This window comes from Salmo salar, chromosome 15 (assembly GCF_965601325.2).
Source record: "Salmo salar chromosome 15, fSalSal1, whole genome shotgun sequence".
Taxonomy (NCBI): Eukaryota; Metazoa; Chordata; class Actinopteri; order Salmoniformes; family Salmonidae; genus Salmo; species Salmo salar.
In genome coordinates, this window is record NC_138305.1 from 79,345,666 (window position 1) to 79,361,565 (window position 15,900).

The following is a 15,900-nucleotide window of genomic DNA, read 5'->3' on the forward strand; positions in this document are numbered from 1 at the left end:
TCTTATATCGGCTGAAAGCTTAAATTCTTGTTAATCTAACTCCACTTTCCGATTTACAGTAGCTATTACAGCGAAAACATGCCATGCAATTGTTTGAGGACGGCACCCCACATCAAAATATTTTTCCACCGGCACAGGTTTCATACATTCACATATAAAGATTAAATCTTCACTTACTTTTGAAAATCTTCCTCTGATTTGTCGTCCAAAGGTCCCAGCTATAACATGTAGTGTTGTTTTTTAGATATAATCCTTCGTTATATCCCAAAAAGTCAGTTTAGTTGGCGCCATCGATTTGAGTAATCCACTCGTTCAACGTGCAGAGAAAGGAATCTGAAAATCTACCCCTAAACTTTGTTTCAACAAGTCAAAATATGTTTCTATTTACTCCTCAGATACCCTAAAATGTAATCAAACTATAATATTTCTTTCTGAAAGAAGTATGTTCAATAGGAAACCGATTTTAGCAGATGCGTAATTTCTTTATGGCGCGTGCAAACACGGACTTCCAAGACTGTGTCCTTCTACTAAAACTGTTATTTCTTATTCGTTTTGGAAGTTACAAGACTGAAACCTTTAACATAGACTGCTGACACCCTGTCGAAGCCATAGGAATTGCATCCTGGGAGCTAGAATTCATTATGCCTCTATACTTTCCATTGTAAGAGCATGGGCTCTCAAAAAAAATCAGGTTTGTTTATCTTTGGATTTTCTCCTACCATATCTTTTGTGTTATATTCTCCTACATTATTTTACCATTTCTACAAACTTCGAAGTGTTTTCTTTCCAATGGTACTAATTATATGCATATCCTGGCTTCAGGGCCTGAGCTACAGGCAGTTTACTTTGGGCACATCATTCAGGCAGAAATTGTGAAAAAAGGGGCCTAGCCCTAAGAAGATTTATGGATCCATAACAAATTACTATGGGAATAAATATCACTGAATTACAAAAATATTGTGTCATGTGTGCTCCCTCTCTGGCCTCTAGGTCACCAGGCTGCCCGTTATGGCGCACACCTGTTACCATCGTTACGCGCACCTGCGTGTCATCAGACTCACCTGGACTCCATCACTTCCCTGATTACCTTCCCTATCTATGTCACTCCCTTTGGTTCCTTCCCCAGGTGTCATTGTTTCTGTTTCTTGTCTGTGTGCTGTTAGTGTTTCTTGTTTTGTATTATGTTCCATTTAATTTATTAAAACACTCACTCCCTGAACTTGCTTCCCGACTCTCAGCGCACATCGTTATAGAATGACGCCTCACCTAAGGGAAGAATCAGGGAGTGTTTTTTGTTGTTGTTTTGTTTTGGTGGGAATGATGTCGGGTCCGAGAGTCGCTACAGGCTCTCATGCCTTAGCCGGATTGCCAGGCTCCCCTGCCTCAGCCGGCTTGTTGGGCTTTCATGCCTTCGTCGGATTGCCAGGCTCTCCTGCTTCCACCGGCTCATCAGGCTCTCATGCATTACCTGGATCGCCAGGCTCCCCTGCCTCATCCGGTCTGTCAGGTTCCCGCGCTCCAGCCGGCGACAGGTTCCTGCGCATTAGCAGGGGTGACTGGTCCACTCCTGATCCCCGGGACCGTCCCTTTGATTGGGGTCCTGCGGCTGGAGCCGAACTCGCCGGGAGGGTGTACCGTCACGTATGCTATCTCTCCGGCGCTGTAGGTCACCATGCTCCCGCATCTCAGCCGGACTGACAGATTTCCCGCGCCTCAGCAGAGGTGACTGGTCCACTCCTCATCCTTTCAATTTAATCCACCAGAAAATATAAAAAATAATACAACAAAAAGTATTATTATTATGTATCACATCCGACCATGATTGGGAGTCCCATAGGGCGGCGCACAATTGGCCCAGCGTTTCTCTCCCTCTGAAAATAGAAATAAATTGTTTGGCCTTTACAAATATTATTTTGGACTTTACTCAGATTACAATCGCTCACTTTAGGTTTTTGAAAATGAAATAATCTCCAAAATATCGTTATATATTATCAAATTGATGGCACGGACATATAGTCCGGCACCTACAGGAGTGACTCACTCATTCATGGCTTTGGATCAAAATAAACAAGTACCAATTCTTTAATAAAGAAATGTTTTGGTTATCCTGACCTGGACACCATGTACAGTATTATAATAGCCCAGTATGGGCTATTAGCAGGACAATAAACCTTTACCAACACCTCTCTGTGATTTGTTACTTTGTGCTTAAAATCCTATTGCTTCTAACTTCAATATGCTCTTTAAATAAATAAGACCTACACCACTTTTAACAGCACATTACTCAACACTAGTGAGACTCATGTCGCCTACGGTAGGCCTACAGTATATCGAAAAATATGACGTGACTCTCCGCCATTAATTACATATAGAGGATTGGAGGATTCTAAATTAAAACCAAAAGCCGCCTCATGGGTCTCCCAGTGGCAGCCGGCACGGGTATTGAACCTGCATCTGTAGCAACGCTACGTATAGAACCTACAGATGCAGGTTCAATACTCGTACCGGCCGCCACCGGGAGACCCATGAGGCGGCTTTTGGTTTGCTGTTTACCCCTACATGATATGGAAACATGTAGTAACTGAAAAAGTGTTAAACAAATAAAAATATATTTTATATTTGAGAATCTTCAAAGTAGCCACTCTTTGTCTTGATGACAGCTTTGCACAATCTTGGAATTCTCTCAACCAGCTTCACCTGGACTGCATTTCCTTCACTCTGTGGTCTGACTCATCGCAAACCATCTCAATTTGGTTGAGGTCGGGGGATTGTGGAGGCCAGGTCATCTGATGCAACACTCCATCACTCTCCTTCTTGGTAAAATAGCCCTTACTCAGCCTGGAGGTATGTTGGGTCATTGTCCGGTTGAAAAACAAATGATAGTCTCACCTAGCCCAAACCAGATGGGATGGCATTTCGCTGCAGAATGCTGTGGTAGCCATACTGGTTAATTGTGCTTTGAATTCTAAATAAATAAATCACAGACAGTGTCAACAGCAAACCACCTACACACCATAACACCTCCTCCTCCATGCTTTACGGTGGGAAATACACATGCAGCGATCATCCGTTCACCCACAACGCGTCTCACAAAGATACGGCGGTTGGAACCAGAAATCTCCAAATTGGACTCAAGACCAAAGGACCAATTTCCACCAGTCTAATGGCCATTGCTTGGGTTTCTGGGCCAAGCAAGTCTCTTATTATTATTTAGTAGTGGTTCCTTTGCAACAATTCGCCCATGAAGGCCTGATTCACACAGTCTCCTTTGAACAGTTGATGTTGAGATGTGTCTGTTACTTGATCTCTGTGAAGCATTTTTTTGAGATGGTAATTTCTGAGACTGGTAACTCTAATGAACTTATACTCTGCAGCAGGGGTAACTCTGGGTCTTCCATTCTTGTGGTGGTCCTCATGAGAGCCAGTTTCATCATAGCGATTGATGGTTTTTGCGACTGCACTCGAAGAAACTTTCAAAGTTCTTGAAATTTTCCGGATTGACTGACCTTCATGTCTTAAAGTAATGATGGACTTTCTTTCTCTTTGCTTATTTGAGCTCTTCTTGCCATAAAATGTACTGGCTCAAACGCATTAAGATGGAAATAAATTCTACAAATAAACTTTTAAGAAGGCACACCTGTTAATTGAAATGCATTCCAGGATGACTACCTCATGAAGCTTGTTGAGAGAATGCCAAGAGTCTGCAAAGCTGTCATCAAGGGAAAGGGTGGCTATTTGAAGAATCTCAAATATAACATAAATGTTGATATGTTTAACACTTTTTGGTTATTTCATAGTTTTGATGTCTTCACTATTATTCTACAATGTAGAAAATAGTACAAATAAAGAAAAATCCTTGAATGAGTAGGTGTGTCCAAACTTTTGACTGGTACTGGATATGTAATAATATTCGACTAGTATTGGACTTGACAGACTACAACGAGCACATTATGAAAGATAGCTTTATTTAATTTCTAGACTTTTACAAGGCTTTTGATATAGTTTAACATTATTTTATTTTTGGGACTCTTCGATTTTTTGGTTTTGATCAATATTTTCAAAGTGTAATTAAGTCACTTTACAGGAATAGTAACATCTCTGTTAAATTATCCCATGGAACTTCACAGATATTCGACATTATACGCAGAATTAAAGAATGCCCAATTTCTCATTTTTTTATTGGTCATACAAGTTATGGCACTTCATATCAATAAGGATAGTTTTAGGGATATTCAGACACAAGATAAAGAGATAAAATGTTCACAATTGGCTGACGACGCCACCATTTTGTAAAAAGATCATAACGAAGTCAGGAAAGCTATTGAGTGTATTAATGCCTTCCCACATGTATCTGGTTTATCTCTGAATATTACAAAATGTGAATTATTTACGTTGAAAAGATGTGACTTAAACTCAATATGTAATATCCCTGTAAAAGATGTGATCACATATAATGGTATTAAAGAATAGCAAAGATCAGAAAGAAAGAGCCAACTTGAATTTCTCTCCTATTGTAGAGAAAATTGGAAAGAGATTTAACCCTTGGTTATTTACAAATGTTTCTTTATCTGGACATGTACTTTTGTCAAAATCTGAAGGTCTGTCCAGATTAGTTTATACCTCCCTTGCTTTGGATGTTCCTCTGTCAGTAAGTAAAATGGTTGATACTAAATGATTATGAAAAGTGGTAGTACTGTATGTAGCACCCAAAGTGAGGGAGGATGGAACGCTCTGGATTTTAAAACCTCTAATATAATCTTTAAGATCAAATGTATACAAAATGATTTAAGAAATAAGGATTGCATTTGGAATATAATCCCTCATTTTATATTCCAACAGATTGGTGGTCTATATATCTAATAAGGTGAAAGAAGAATCATACAAACTCATTCATTGAATCTACCCTGTAAAGAAATTTATTATACACAGATTCAAAATAGCTATTGATAACAAATATGCATTTTGTGGTTGTGACCCAGAGACTCTTGAACATTTATTTTGGGACTGTTCTTGTGTCAGAAGATTTTGGAGTGAGTTAGAAGATTTTATTTAAAAAGAAACGACTACTAATGTTGATTTGAAAGACTCGGATATTCTATTTTATTTTGATCCAAATGATATGGACTCTGATTAAACTTTCATTGTTAATTTGTTTATTTTTCATGGCAGATTCTTTATCTATGAAATGAAGTGGGCGGAGAACAAACCCCTCTTCACATTGTTTAAGATTGTTATAATTTCCAAATATTATATCATTTCAAAACTAAGTGTAAAAACAAGAAAGCAATACGTACCATAACTTTTTGGACAAATTGAAAATATATCTCGATATTTAATACCCTTGTCTGTTAGGTTTATGTACTCTTGTTTGTATGTTTCTGTTTTTGTATTTGTTTTGTACATAAAAATATAATAATGCAAATAAAATAATTAAATCCCCCTTCTGTTTGAAAAGACCTGGATGGTGATTGGGACGTCACGCTCCCTCTTTACTAGATTAAAGCTAATAATCTCTCAATAACGAGACTAAATCAGGACTGTTAAACTGCATTCTTCTCTGGTTGGCTCCACTGTGTTAGGGCATGCACATTTCCCTTTACTGCCTTATTTTATGACAGCAAGTAAGAGTTGATGTTACTCGCTTTTGTCAGCAAAAGAAAATGGGTACTTTTATGACTCACCTATACTTGTAAATCAGGCTGATAGCTAGATATAATAATATGCTCAAATTAAGGAGATTTATTCCCAGTACATTTTCAGATTCAAATCTACAGATGTACAGTCATTGAATGATGAACATCAGGGGGAATACCTCAGAGAGTCTACCAGGTATGAGTGGAGAAGATATATTTAAGAGGGGTGTTTGTCTGCAATACTCAAATGATAGTTTGTCACAATGCACTCTGGTGGACAGCACTACAGAGCACAGCAGGACCCCCAGTTCCTAGCGGCTCCACTTCTAATTAGATTCCACATCAAATGAAAGCCCTGAGAAAGCCTAAATCACAACCAGAGGGCCCTGCTCTCTGCTATTTTATCTTTCTATAGCTTACACACATTGCGCAGGAACTCAGTGACTAGCCACAAAGCGGAAACTAACAGACACAATATCTCTCCACTCATATCTCTCCACTCATATCTCTCCACTCATATCTCTCCGCTCATATCTCTCCACTCATTCACTGAACATGTCCCATGTCAAAGTCCCGCCCAGCCAACTTACTTGTCAACAGAAAGCAGATCGCGAGAGCAACAAAAATAAGAAAACAAATGAATTCCTATAAGTAGTGACGAAATAAGTACAGTAATCTACTGAATCCTTTTGACTATGTAGTAAAACCAAACAGCAAGAGAGCTACATAAACACAGTTAGGCTTAAGTATTGAAAGAAGAAAAAATCTAATCTCTCAGCGTTTTGATTAAAACCAGGAAAAATGACACCATTGTAGATGGTTGCAACTCCCCCACCCCCCCTGCAGTGTATTGTGGTAAAGGCCAGGATGCCCCTGGTTACCTTCCTGGGAAAGTAGTGCCGGGCTCATAATGAAGCAGGGACTCCTGCTGCAGCGGTGATTAGGACGAGATGCCTTAGCTATGAGGCTGCTAGATCGTGTGTCAGCACAGTCTCCTGCCCTGCAGGACTGAAGTCATTCACTGTAACACAACATTGACCCCAGAGCAGCTGAGTGGCTGAGATCTCGCACCCTCTCTCACACATTTAGTGCGGCGCTCAAGCAGCAGAGGTAGGAAGGAACCCCAGAGATTAAAGATATTACATGGTGAAGAAGAAGGGGAGGGGGGACTTTGACAGCGGATCTTAAAGCTAGACATTTTTTTTTTTACCTCAGTGCTCTACCGTACAGCTGGCACCATGTAAAAAAGGAGAGTGCTGACGCATTCAGAGATGTGTTGGAAGTATATTTGTTATGCCGGTCAGGACAGTTTCATGTGATTGAGAAAGATGGCGATAGGCCCATATCTTGTTAGTGTTCTGCATACACTTACGTTACAAAACAGCAGCCGAGAGATTATTACTGTATCATGATTAAGACAGAAAAGTGGAGAAATCAAGAAACTGATCATCAATTTCCTCAGATAGAGAAGTGAATAATACTAATATACTTATGTCAGAATTATTAAGCAACTCTGACTTTGTCTAGACGCAGATCCAAATTAGTTTGTTTGGGTCCTGTCCTGACCATCACTCTGGGGGACCACTTGTTTGGGAGACAAAGACATTCCAACCAGGAGACAACAACAGTCTCCATACTAGGGAGAAGGACCAAAACCTCGTTCCACGGCTTGACTGTGTCTCTGCTGACCTTATGCCAGAAAGCCGACTGGAAATGCCAGGAATGCTAGACTGCAGCTCGATAGGAGACCATGTTCACCTTATTGGCTACTGGTGAGCAGAGCCTCAGAGACAATGTCCATGATGAGTTCCCACACAATAGGAACAAGACATTTATGACTCTTTGGCCATGGAAAAATGAGAAGAGGTTCACACTCGGGACACACCGGTGCTGTAACCCCGCTGACACCCCAGGAATGGGAATGCTCGGCTTGACTTCCTGACATTTTTTAGCAAAGAGATGAGTGGAGTTTACAGGGCTGGAGAAAGGGTCTCCCCACAGTGCCCAATGAGCCTGTCCCATTTGGGGTGATTTAAATGCCTGGTTATTACCTTTCCCAACCATTGTCTCTGCAAGTCTTACAGACTAATGCCTTTAACCATTAGTCTCAAAACTCATTATGTGAAGTCAGCAGAATTCCTGAATGGCATTATTCTACTGCAGCGTTTCCCAAACTCGGTCCTCGGGACCCCAAGGGGTGCACATTTAGTTTTTTGTCCTAACACTACACAGCTGACTCAAATAATGAACTAATCATCAAGCGTTTATTATTCGAATCAGCTGTGTAATACTAAGGCAAAACCCAAAATGTGCACCCCTTTGGGTCCCCAGGACTGAGTTTGGGAAACACTGTTCTACTGGCATGTGAAAATGACAAGCCGAAAACTAGGCAACCCAAATTAAATTGTTAAGCCAATCTCAATGCAAGGAATGTGGGCTTCCATTGACCATGAATACGACAATCGTTAAAATATATTGTAGGTAAGAGACAAAAATCTATATTTGAAGTGTTGCCCAAAAATTAAATTGATAATCTCGTTAAACTTTCTCACAACATGAGACTCTGTCCCCATCATTGTGGTGAGTGACATACAGACCACATAGGCTATGTAGGCTTCATAGGCCTACACTTCAGTACAGCCTATGGATAATGCACATTGTGAGTCTCATCCAATACATTTTCTTTTGCGAGTCGACTGCGAGAGAAAAGGAAGAAATGAATATGAATGCAATGGCCTCCAGATAGATGATAACTGTGGACAAGTAGCAGGTCATTTGGTTTACTTTGTTTAGTTCTCAAAACAACATATCATGACATTCGTTTCTGGGTTGTCGCAATTGCAAAGACTTTTTTATGCTGATGGCGTATTGATGAGAAACATTGACTGAGTAGCCTACATGCACTTACACAGGAAAGCTTTGAAAGATGATATCTAAACATTTGATACGAAGCAGCAAGGTTTGAATTACCGATTGGCGTGCTCTGGCTGCAGGATAATCATCGGTCGATCATCGGCATTACGAGTCTGAAGTTGTTTATGATTGCCACCTACCGGCGTTAAGGGGACATCCCACCTCTTCAATGGAAACGGTGGAAGGACTTATTTCGTACGCATTGGTCGTGGATCATAATTTCCTTGAAATTACATGTCTGTCAGAATGCCCTATTTTCCCCCTTTCCAAAAGTCCAAAAAGATAATCAACGCAGTAAAAAAAAAAAGAAGCATCTCTTAAAAATGCAGTGGCTTAAAAAATTGTGTTACAAATAGGTGTTCATAATACTTTGTTGTTAATCAAACAATACAATCATATACAGGTAGGCCCAGGTTATTGTTCAAATAGGCTATACAACAAGAATCAAAAGCATTCAATATACAGACAATGGTCAGTCAGTGACTGAGAGAAACTGGTGTAGCAGGCAGAAAGGGAGACTATGGTTAACCCACTGGGAATCTATAGGATCATCAGTCGTTTGGTAACAGGTTTAAAATGCCTGTGGCTTAATGTATGTTTATCTTATTCTCTAAGGATGTTTATGTAAGTGATCATTTTACCTTTATTTAACTAGGCAAGTCAGTTAAGAATAAGAACAAATTCTTATTTTCAATGACGGCCATTGTGGGTTACCTGCCTTGTTCAGGGGCAGAACGACAGATTTTGTACCTTGTCAGCTCTGGGATTCAATCTTGCAACCTTTCGGTTACTAGTCCAACGCTCTAACCACTAGGCTACACTGCCACCCCATAATGAACTGTCATACTCAGTAAGTTGGAATGTCTGCAAACTGCAGCAATCATTCATGTCTCTGTGATAGGTTAGGCCTGCTCTATACTTTCATTTAAAATCACTGACTACAAGGTGTACATTAAATGTTCATAGAGATTTTACATATTTGTAAAATTTTCTTACATTAATTGCTGGCTAGCTAAATAACCCTAACCCTTTTCTGTCAATTCAGTATTTTCTTCATATTTAGACCTATCCCAATTAAATTGGTGTGCAGTGATGCTACCGGGAGCTTCTTTTGATACCTATCACACATAACCCCAATTAGGACCATGCCTGAACCAACACCTTTTCATCTACTGAGTCTCCTGCTCCTCCACTGATAGCCACTGTGTGCTTCAGCTGGTCTGCTGCTATTTGAACCTCACATTTTAACCTTTTCCCAATTAGAACCATCTTCCACTTGGGGTTTACTTGCTCAAAAGACAGGGAGAAAACAGACCCCCTTTTAACAAGTGTGCTCCATTCTCTAGTTTGCTGGAAGTTTACCCACATCTGCCACAGCCCCTAACCCCTGGAAGAGAATGGGTCGCTGCAAAGGTCAGGGGTCAGTACTTGTCCTATTGTGGCCTAGAGCCAACTCCAATCCAAGGCTACCGTCAGCAGGGGAGAGAGCTCAGGTGGTTTCAGGTCCACCGGGATGAAAACTGAACAGGGATTGTTGCTTTGACATGGTCTGCTGCATGGAAGAGGTTAAAAGGGACTGTTCAGATTTTCTAATTAAAATAGGGACTGAGAATTTGCAGTTGCATAGATGCGTGTGAAGCAGCTTGGTGAGAAAGTGCTCGGGGGGGTGGGGGGGGCTGGTGTGTGAGAACGGCTCTTGTTAGGAGCGTCACAACAGGCAGGACAAAACCAGGCAGCCAAGTCAAGCTCCACTCTGTCTGTAAGGTGACCTGGTGCTATTCTAAAGGTTTATTATAAAACAGCAGACCCCCTCTCTTTCCCTCACTGTCTTTCTCTCTCTCAATTTCTTTCTCTTATCAGCAAGACATCGTCTATAATTGACCTGATTCCCAGATTCTAGTTCCCTCTGTGACCACCCTTGCTGTAGCATAAAAATGGGCAGCGTAGGTGACAGAGACTGCCTGACCAAAAAGAAAGGAACGTACAAGAATGTATTCTTCTAATGGCATTGAAAAGAAAACAGGAAAATCAGCATAATGACCAGCTCCTCTCCTCCCACACATCCACTCACTCCCTCTCTCTCTTAGACACACACACACACACACACACACACACACACACACACACATACATACACACACATACACACTCCTTCACCTCCCCCTCTTCTCTTCCTCATCCAAATCTTGATTAACCTCCTCTCACACACCCCCTTTCCCTCCCACACACATTCACATACACACAATGTGCCTTGGGGGCCCCCTGACAGATGGGGAGAGAGGGGTTTCTTGGGGGTTTGCTTGGGACAAATGGCAGCCTGGTTTAGTGTGTTGTTGTCAGTATTTGAATTGATCCCTTTGGACCACAGAGGCTTCTCACTGCCAGTGTGTCACAATGGCAACAAGTGTGTGGAGCTGGGAGCAAGCTTGTGGAGGCATGGGACCCTCACTCATGAATGATAGCTTAGCAAATGTCCCTCTTTTCATTGCGGGCCATCGCTCGTTTTCTTTCACACTCTCAAAACGTAGCAAAGCTTTTTATAAAAACATTTTTTAGGGGGGGGGTTGATTGGTTTGAGATTCTGAAGTGTAACTTTCTGTCAGATTTTTGGGGTATTTTATGTATGGTAAATGTCTATGTGTTAAGTGGGTGAGCTCAGTCTCACGGTACTGTCTGAGAGATGGTGTAAAGCTATCTGTCATCAGCTAAATGGACTGAATGTGATTGGGTTCCATCTGAAAGGGCCTTTCTGGGAGGTCTTGATGTTTTTCATCCCGGTTAGATAAACACCATGTGTGACATTCCATAAATTCAACTAGATAACCGCAATAACAGCCTCACAGAGAATAAATCACAGTTCTATTTTTGTTGATTCATTTTAATCCTTGCCATTCTGTAGAAATATCTATGGATAAGATCATGAGGGAATTTCCCAAGCACATTGTCACAGCAAACCATAAACTCCACTATCAAATGTGTTTGGTTTGATGTGGCTGCTATGTTCATGGAAAAATATCAGACCTGGTTTCATAGCGTTTGTTTTCTTTCTAATATTTAAGCTGCACTTACCTGGCGGAATCGAACCAATGGAACAGTCCCAAACCCCACCCAGGTCTGGGCCCGTATTCACAAAGTGTCTCAGAGTAGGAGTGCTGATCTAGGATCAGGTCTTCCCTGTCCATATCATTTTATTCATTATGACTGAAAGGACAAAACACATCCTAGATCAGCTCTCCTATACTTTGAGACACTTTGTGGATACAGGCCCTTACATGGTCCTATACATGTGAGAAATGAGATCCCCCCCCTCCCACCCCCAGGATTAGAGCTCAGCTGAACGCCCACTCTGACCCCCTCAATGACCCGGCAGAGGAGGAGAGGCTTGGTTAAGGACGAAAAAAAAAGAAAATGGAAGGTGATCGATTGATTGGTAAACAAACAGGGTGGACAGTGTGGCAGAGCAGAAGGGACTGGAGGGAAGAGCTGGGGTGTCAAATCAAATCAAATCAAATTTGATTGGTCACATACACATGGTTGCAAAGCTAACTAAAAAGCAGCCTTCGCAAATGGAGGATGGCTTTCACTTCAGCAGTAATAAATTTATGAACTTCTTTGAGGAAAAGATCATGATCATTAGAAAGCAAATTACAGACTCCTCTTTAAATCTGGGTATTCCTCCAAAGCTCCATTGTCCTGAGTCTGCACAACTCTGCCAGGACCTAGGATCAAGGGAGATACTAAAGTGTTTTAGTACTATATCTCTTGACGCAATGATGAAAATAATCATGGCCTCCAAACCCTCAAGCTGCATACTGGACCCTATTCCAACTAAACTACTGAAAGAGCTGCTTCCTGTGCTTGGCCCTCCTATGTTGAACATAATAAACGGCTCTCTATCCACCGGATGTGTACCAAGCTCACTAAAAGTGGCAGTAATAAAGCCTCTCTTGAAAAAGCCGAATCTTGATCCAGAAATTATAAAAAACTATCGGCCTATATCGAATCTTCCATTCCTCTCCAAAATTTTAGAAAAAGCTGTTGCACAGCAACTGACTGCCTTCCTGAAGACAAACAATGTATACGAAACGCTTCAGTCTGGTTTTAGACCCCATCATAGCACTGAGACTGCACTTGTGAAGGTGGTAAATGACCTTTTAATGACGTCAGACCGAGGCTCTGCATCTGTCCTCGTGCTCCTAGATCTTAGTGCCGCTTTTGATACCATCGATCACCACATTCTTTTGGAGAGATTGGAAACCCAAATTGGTCTACATGGACAAGTTCTGGCCTGGTTTAGATCTTATCTGTCGGAAAGATATCAGTTTGTCTCTGTGAATGGTTTGTCCTCTGACAAATCAATTGTAAATTTCGGTGTTCCTCAAGGTTCCGTTTTAGGACCACTATTGTTTTCACTATATATTTTACCTCTTGGGGATGTCATTCGAAAACATAATGTTAAATTTCACTGCTATGCAGACGACACACAGCTGTACATTTCAATGAAACATGGTGAAGCCCCAAAATTGCCCTCGCTAGAAGCCTGTGTTTCAGACATAAAGAAGTGGATGGCTGCAAACTTTCTACTTTTAAACTCGGACAAAACAGAGATGCTTGTTCTAGGTCCCAAGAAACAAAGAGATCTTCTGTTGAATCTGACAATTAATCTGGATGGTTGTACAGTCGTCTCAAATAAAACTGTGAAGGACCTCGGCGTTACTCTGGACCCTGATCTCTCTTTTGAAGAACATATCAAGACTGTTTCAAGGACAGCTTTTTTCCATCTACGTAACATTGCAAAAATCAGAAATTTTCTGTCCAAAAATGACGCAGAAAAATTAATCCATGCTTTTGTTACTTCTAGGCTGGACTACTGCAATGCTCTACTTTCCGGCTACCCGGATAAAGCACTAAATAAACTTCAGTTAGTGCTAAATACGGCTGCTAGAATCCTGACTAGAACCAAAAAATTTGATCATATTACTCCAGTGTTAGCCTCCCTACACTGGCTTCCTGTTAAGGCAAGGGCTGATTTCAAGGTTTTACTGCTAACCTACAAAGCATTACATGGGCTTGCTCCTACCTATCTTTCCGATTTGGTCCTGCCGTACATACCTACACGTACGCTACGGTCACAAGACGCAGGCCTCCTAATTGTCCCTAGAATTTCTAAGCAAACGGCTGGAGGTAGGGCTTTCTCCTATAGAGCTCCATTTTTATGGAATGGTCTGCCTACCAATGTGAGAGACGCAGACTCAGTCTCAACCTTTAAGTCTTTACTGAAGACTTATCTCTTCAGTAGGTCCTATGATTAAGTATAGTCTGGCCCAGGAGTGTGAAGGTGAACGGAAAGGCTGGAGCAACGAACCGCCCTTGCTGTCTCTGCCTTGCCGGTTCCCCTCTTTCCACTGGGATTCTCTGCCTCTAACCCTTTTACAGAGGCTGAGTCACTGGCCTACTGGTGTTCTTCCATGCCGTCCATGGGAGGGGTGCGTCACTTGAGTGGGTTGAGTCACTGACGTGGTCTTCCTGTCTGGGTTGGCGCCCCCCCCTTGGGTTGTGCCATGGCGGAGATCGTTGTGGGCTATACTCGGCCTTGTCTTAGGACGGTAAGTTGGTGGTTGGAGACATCCCTCTAGTGGTGTGGGGGCTGTGCTTTGGCAAAGTGGGTGGGGTTATATCCTGCCTGTTTGGCCCTGTCCGGGGGTATCATCGGATGGGGCCACAGTGTCTTCTGATCCCTCCTGTCTCAGCCTCCAGTATTTATGCTGCAGTAGTTTATGTGTCGGGGGGCTAGGGTCAGTCTGTTACATCTGGAGTATTTCTCTTGTCTTATCCGGTGTCCTGTGTGTATTTAAATATGCTCTCTCTAATTCTCTCTTTCTCTCTTTCTGTCTTTCTCTCGGAGGACCTGAGCCCTAGGACCATGCCTCAGGACTACCTGGTATGATGACTCCTTGCTGTCCCCAGTCCACCTGGCCGTGCTGCTGCTCCAGTTTCAACTGTTCTGCCTGCGGCTATGGAACCCTGACCTGTTCACCGGACGTGCTTGTTGCACCCTCGACAACTACTATGATTATTATTATTTGACCATGCTGGTCATTTATGAACATTTTAACATTTTAACATTTTGACCATGTTCTGTTTTAATATCCACCCTGCACAGCCAGAAGAGGACTGGCCACCCCTCATAGCCTGGTTCCTCTCTAGGTTTCTTCCTAGGTTTTTGGCCTTTCTAGGGAGTTTTTCCTAGGGAGTTTTTCCTAGCCACCGTGCTTCTTTCACATGCTTTGCTTGCTGTTTGGGGTTTTAGGCTGGGTTTCTGTACAGCACTTTGAGAATATCAGCTGATGTACGAAGGGCTATATAAAAATAAATTTGATTTGATTTGAAATTTGATGGTTAGCAGATGTTAATGCGAGTGTAGTGAAATGCTTATGCTTCTAGTTTCGACAATGCAGTAATATCTAACAAGTAATCTAACAAATTCACAACAACTACCTTATACACACAAATGTAAAGGGAGGAATAAGAATATGTACATATAAATATATGGATGAGTGATGCGGCATAGGCAAGATGCAGTAGATGGTATAGAATCGATGAGTAATGTCAGATATGTTAACATTATTAAAGTGTCGTTTTTTAAAGTGACTTGTGATACCTTTATTAAGTCCATTTATTTAAGTGGCCAGAGATTTGAGTCTGTATGTTGGCAGCAGCCTCTCTATGTTAGTGATGGCTGTTTAACAGTCTGATGGCCTTGAAGTAGAAGCTGTTTTTCAGTCTCTCGGTGCCAGCTTTGATGCACCTGTACTGACCTCGCCTTCTGGATGGTAGCAGGGTGAACAGACAGTGGCTCGGGTGGTTGTTATCCTTGATGATCTTTTTGGCCTTCCTGTGACATCGGGTACTGTAGGTGTCCTGGAGGGCAGGTAGTTTGCCCCCGGTGATGTGTTGTGCAGACCGCTCTACCCTCTGGAGAGCCTTGCGGTTGAGGGCGGTGCAGTTGCCGTACCAGGCGGTGATACAGTCCGACAGGATGCTCTCGATTGTGCATCTGTAAAAGTTTGTGAGTGTTTTAGGTGACAAGCCACATTTCTTCAGCCTCCTGAGGTTGAAGAGGGTGAACTCCTGCTCTGGTGCCTGTTACACCACAATTGGTCACAGCTCATTACGCTAATCCCACAGAACAGTTAACCCTCCTTTTAATAGATCTCACTCTAGCACCATATTCAAACCACAATATTGGTATAATGCAAATACGACCAATTATGAAGCAGTGAGCAGGTTGTAATGGCAACAGGTTACAAGTGTACTGTACTGTATTACTTTTCATTCCTTGCTGAGGATGTTT

The 15,900-nt window shown here is 41.9% G+C and overlaps 1 pseudogene; it reads left to right on the plus strand.

Moving 5' to 3' along the window:
- Positions 1-1,320: 1,320 nt before the first annotated feature.
- The window catches only part of LOC123727314 (uncharacterized), a 36,431-nt pseudogene continuing 21,851 nt past the window's right edge, over positions 1,321-15,900 (plus strand).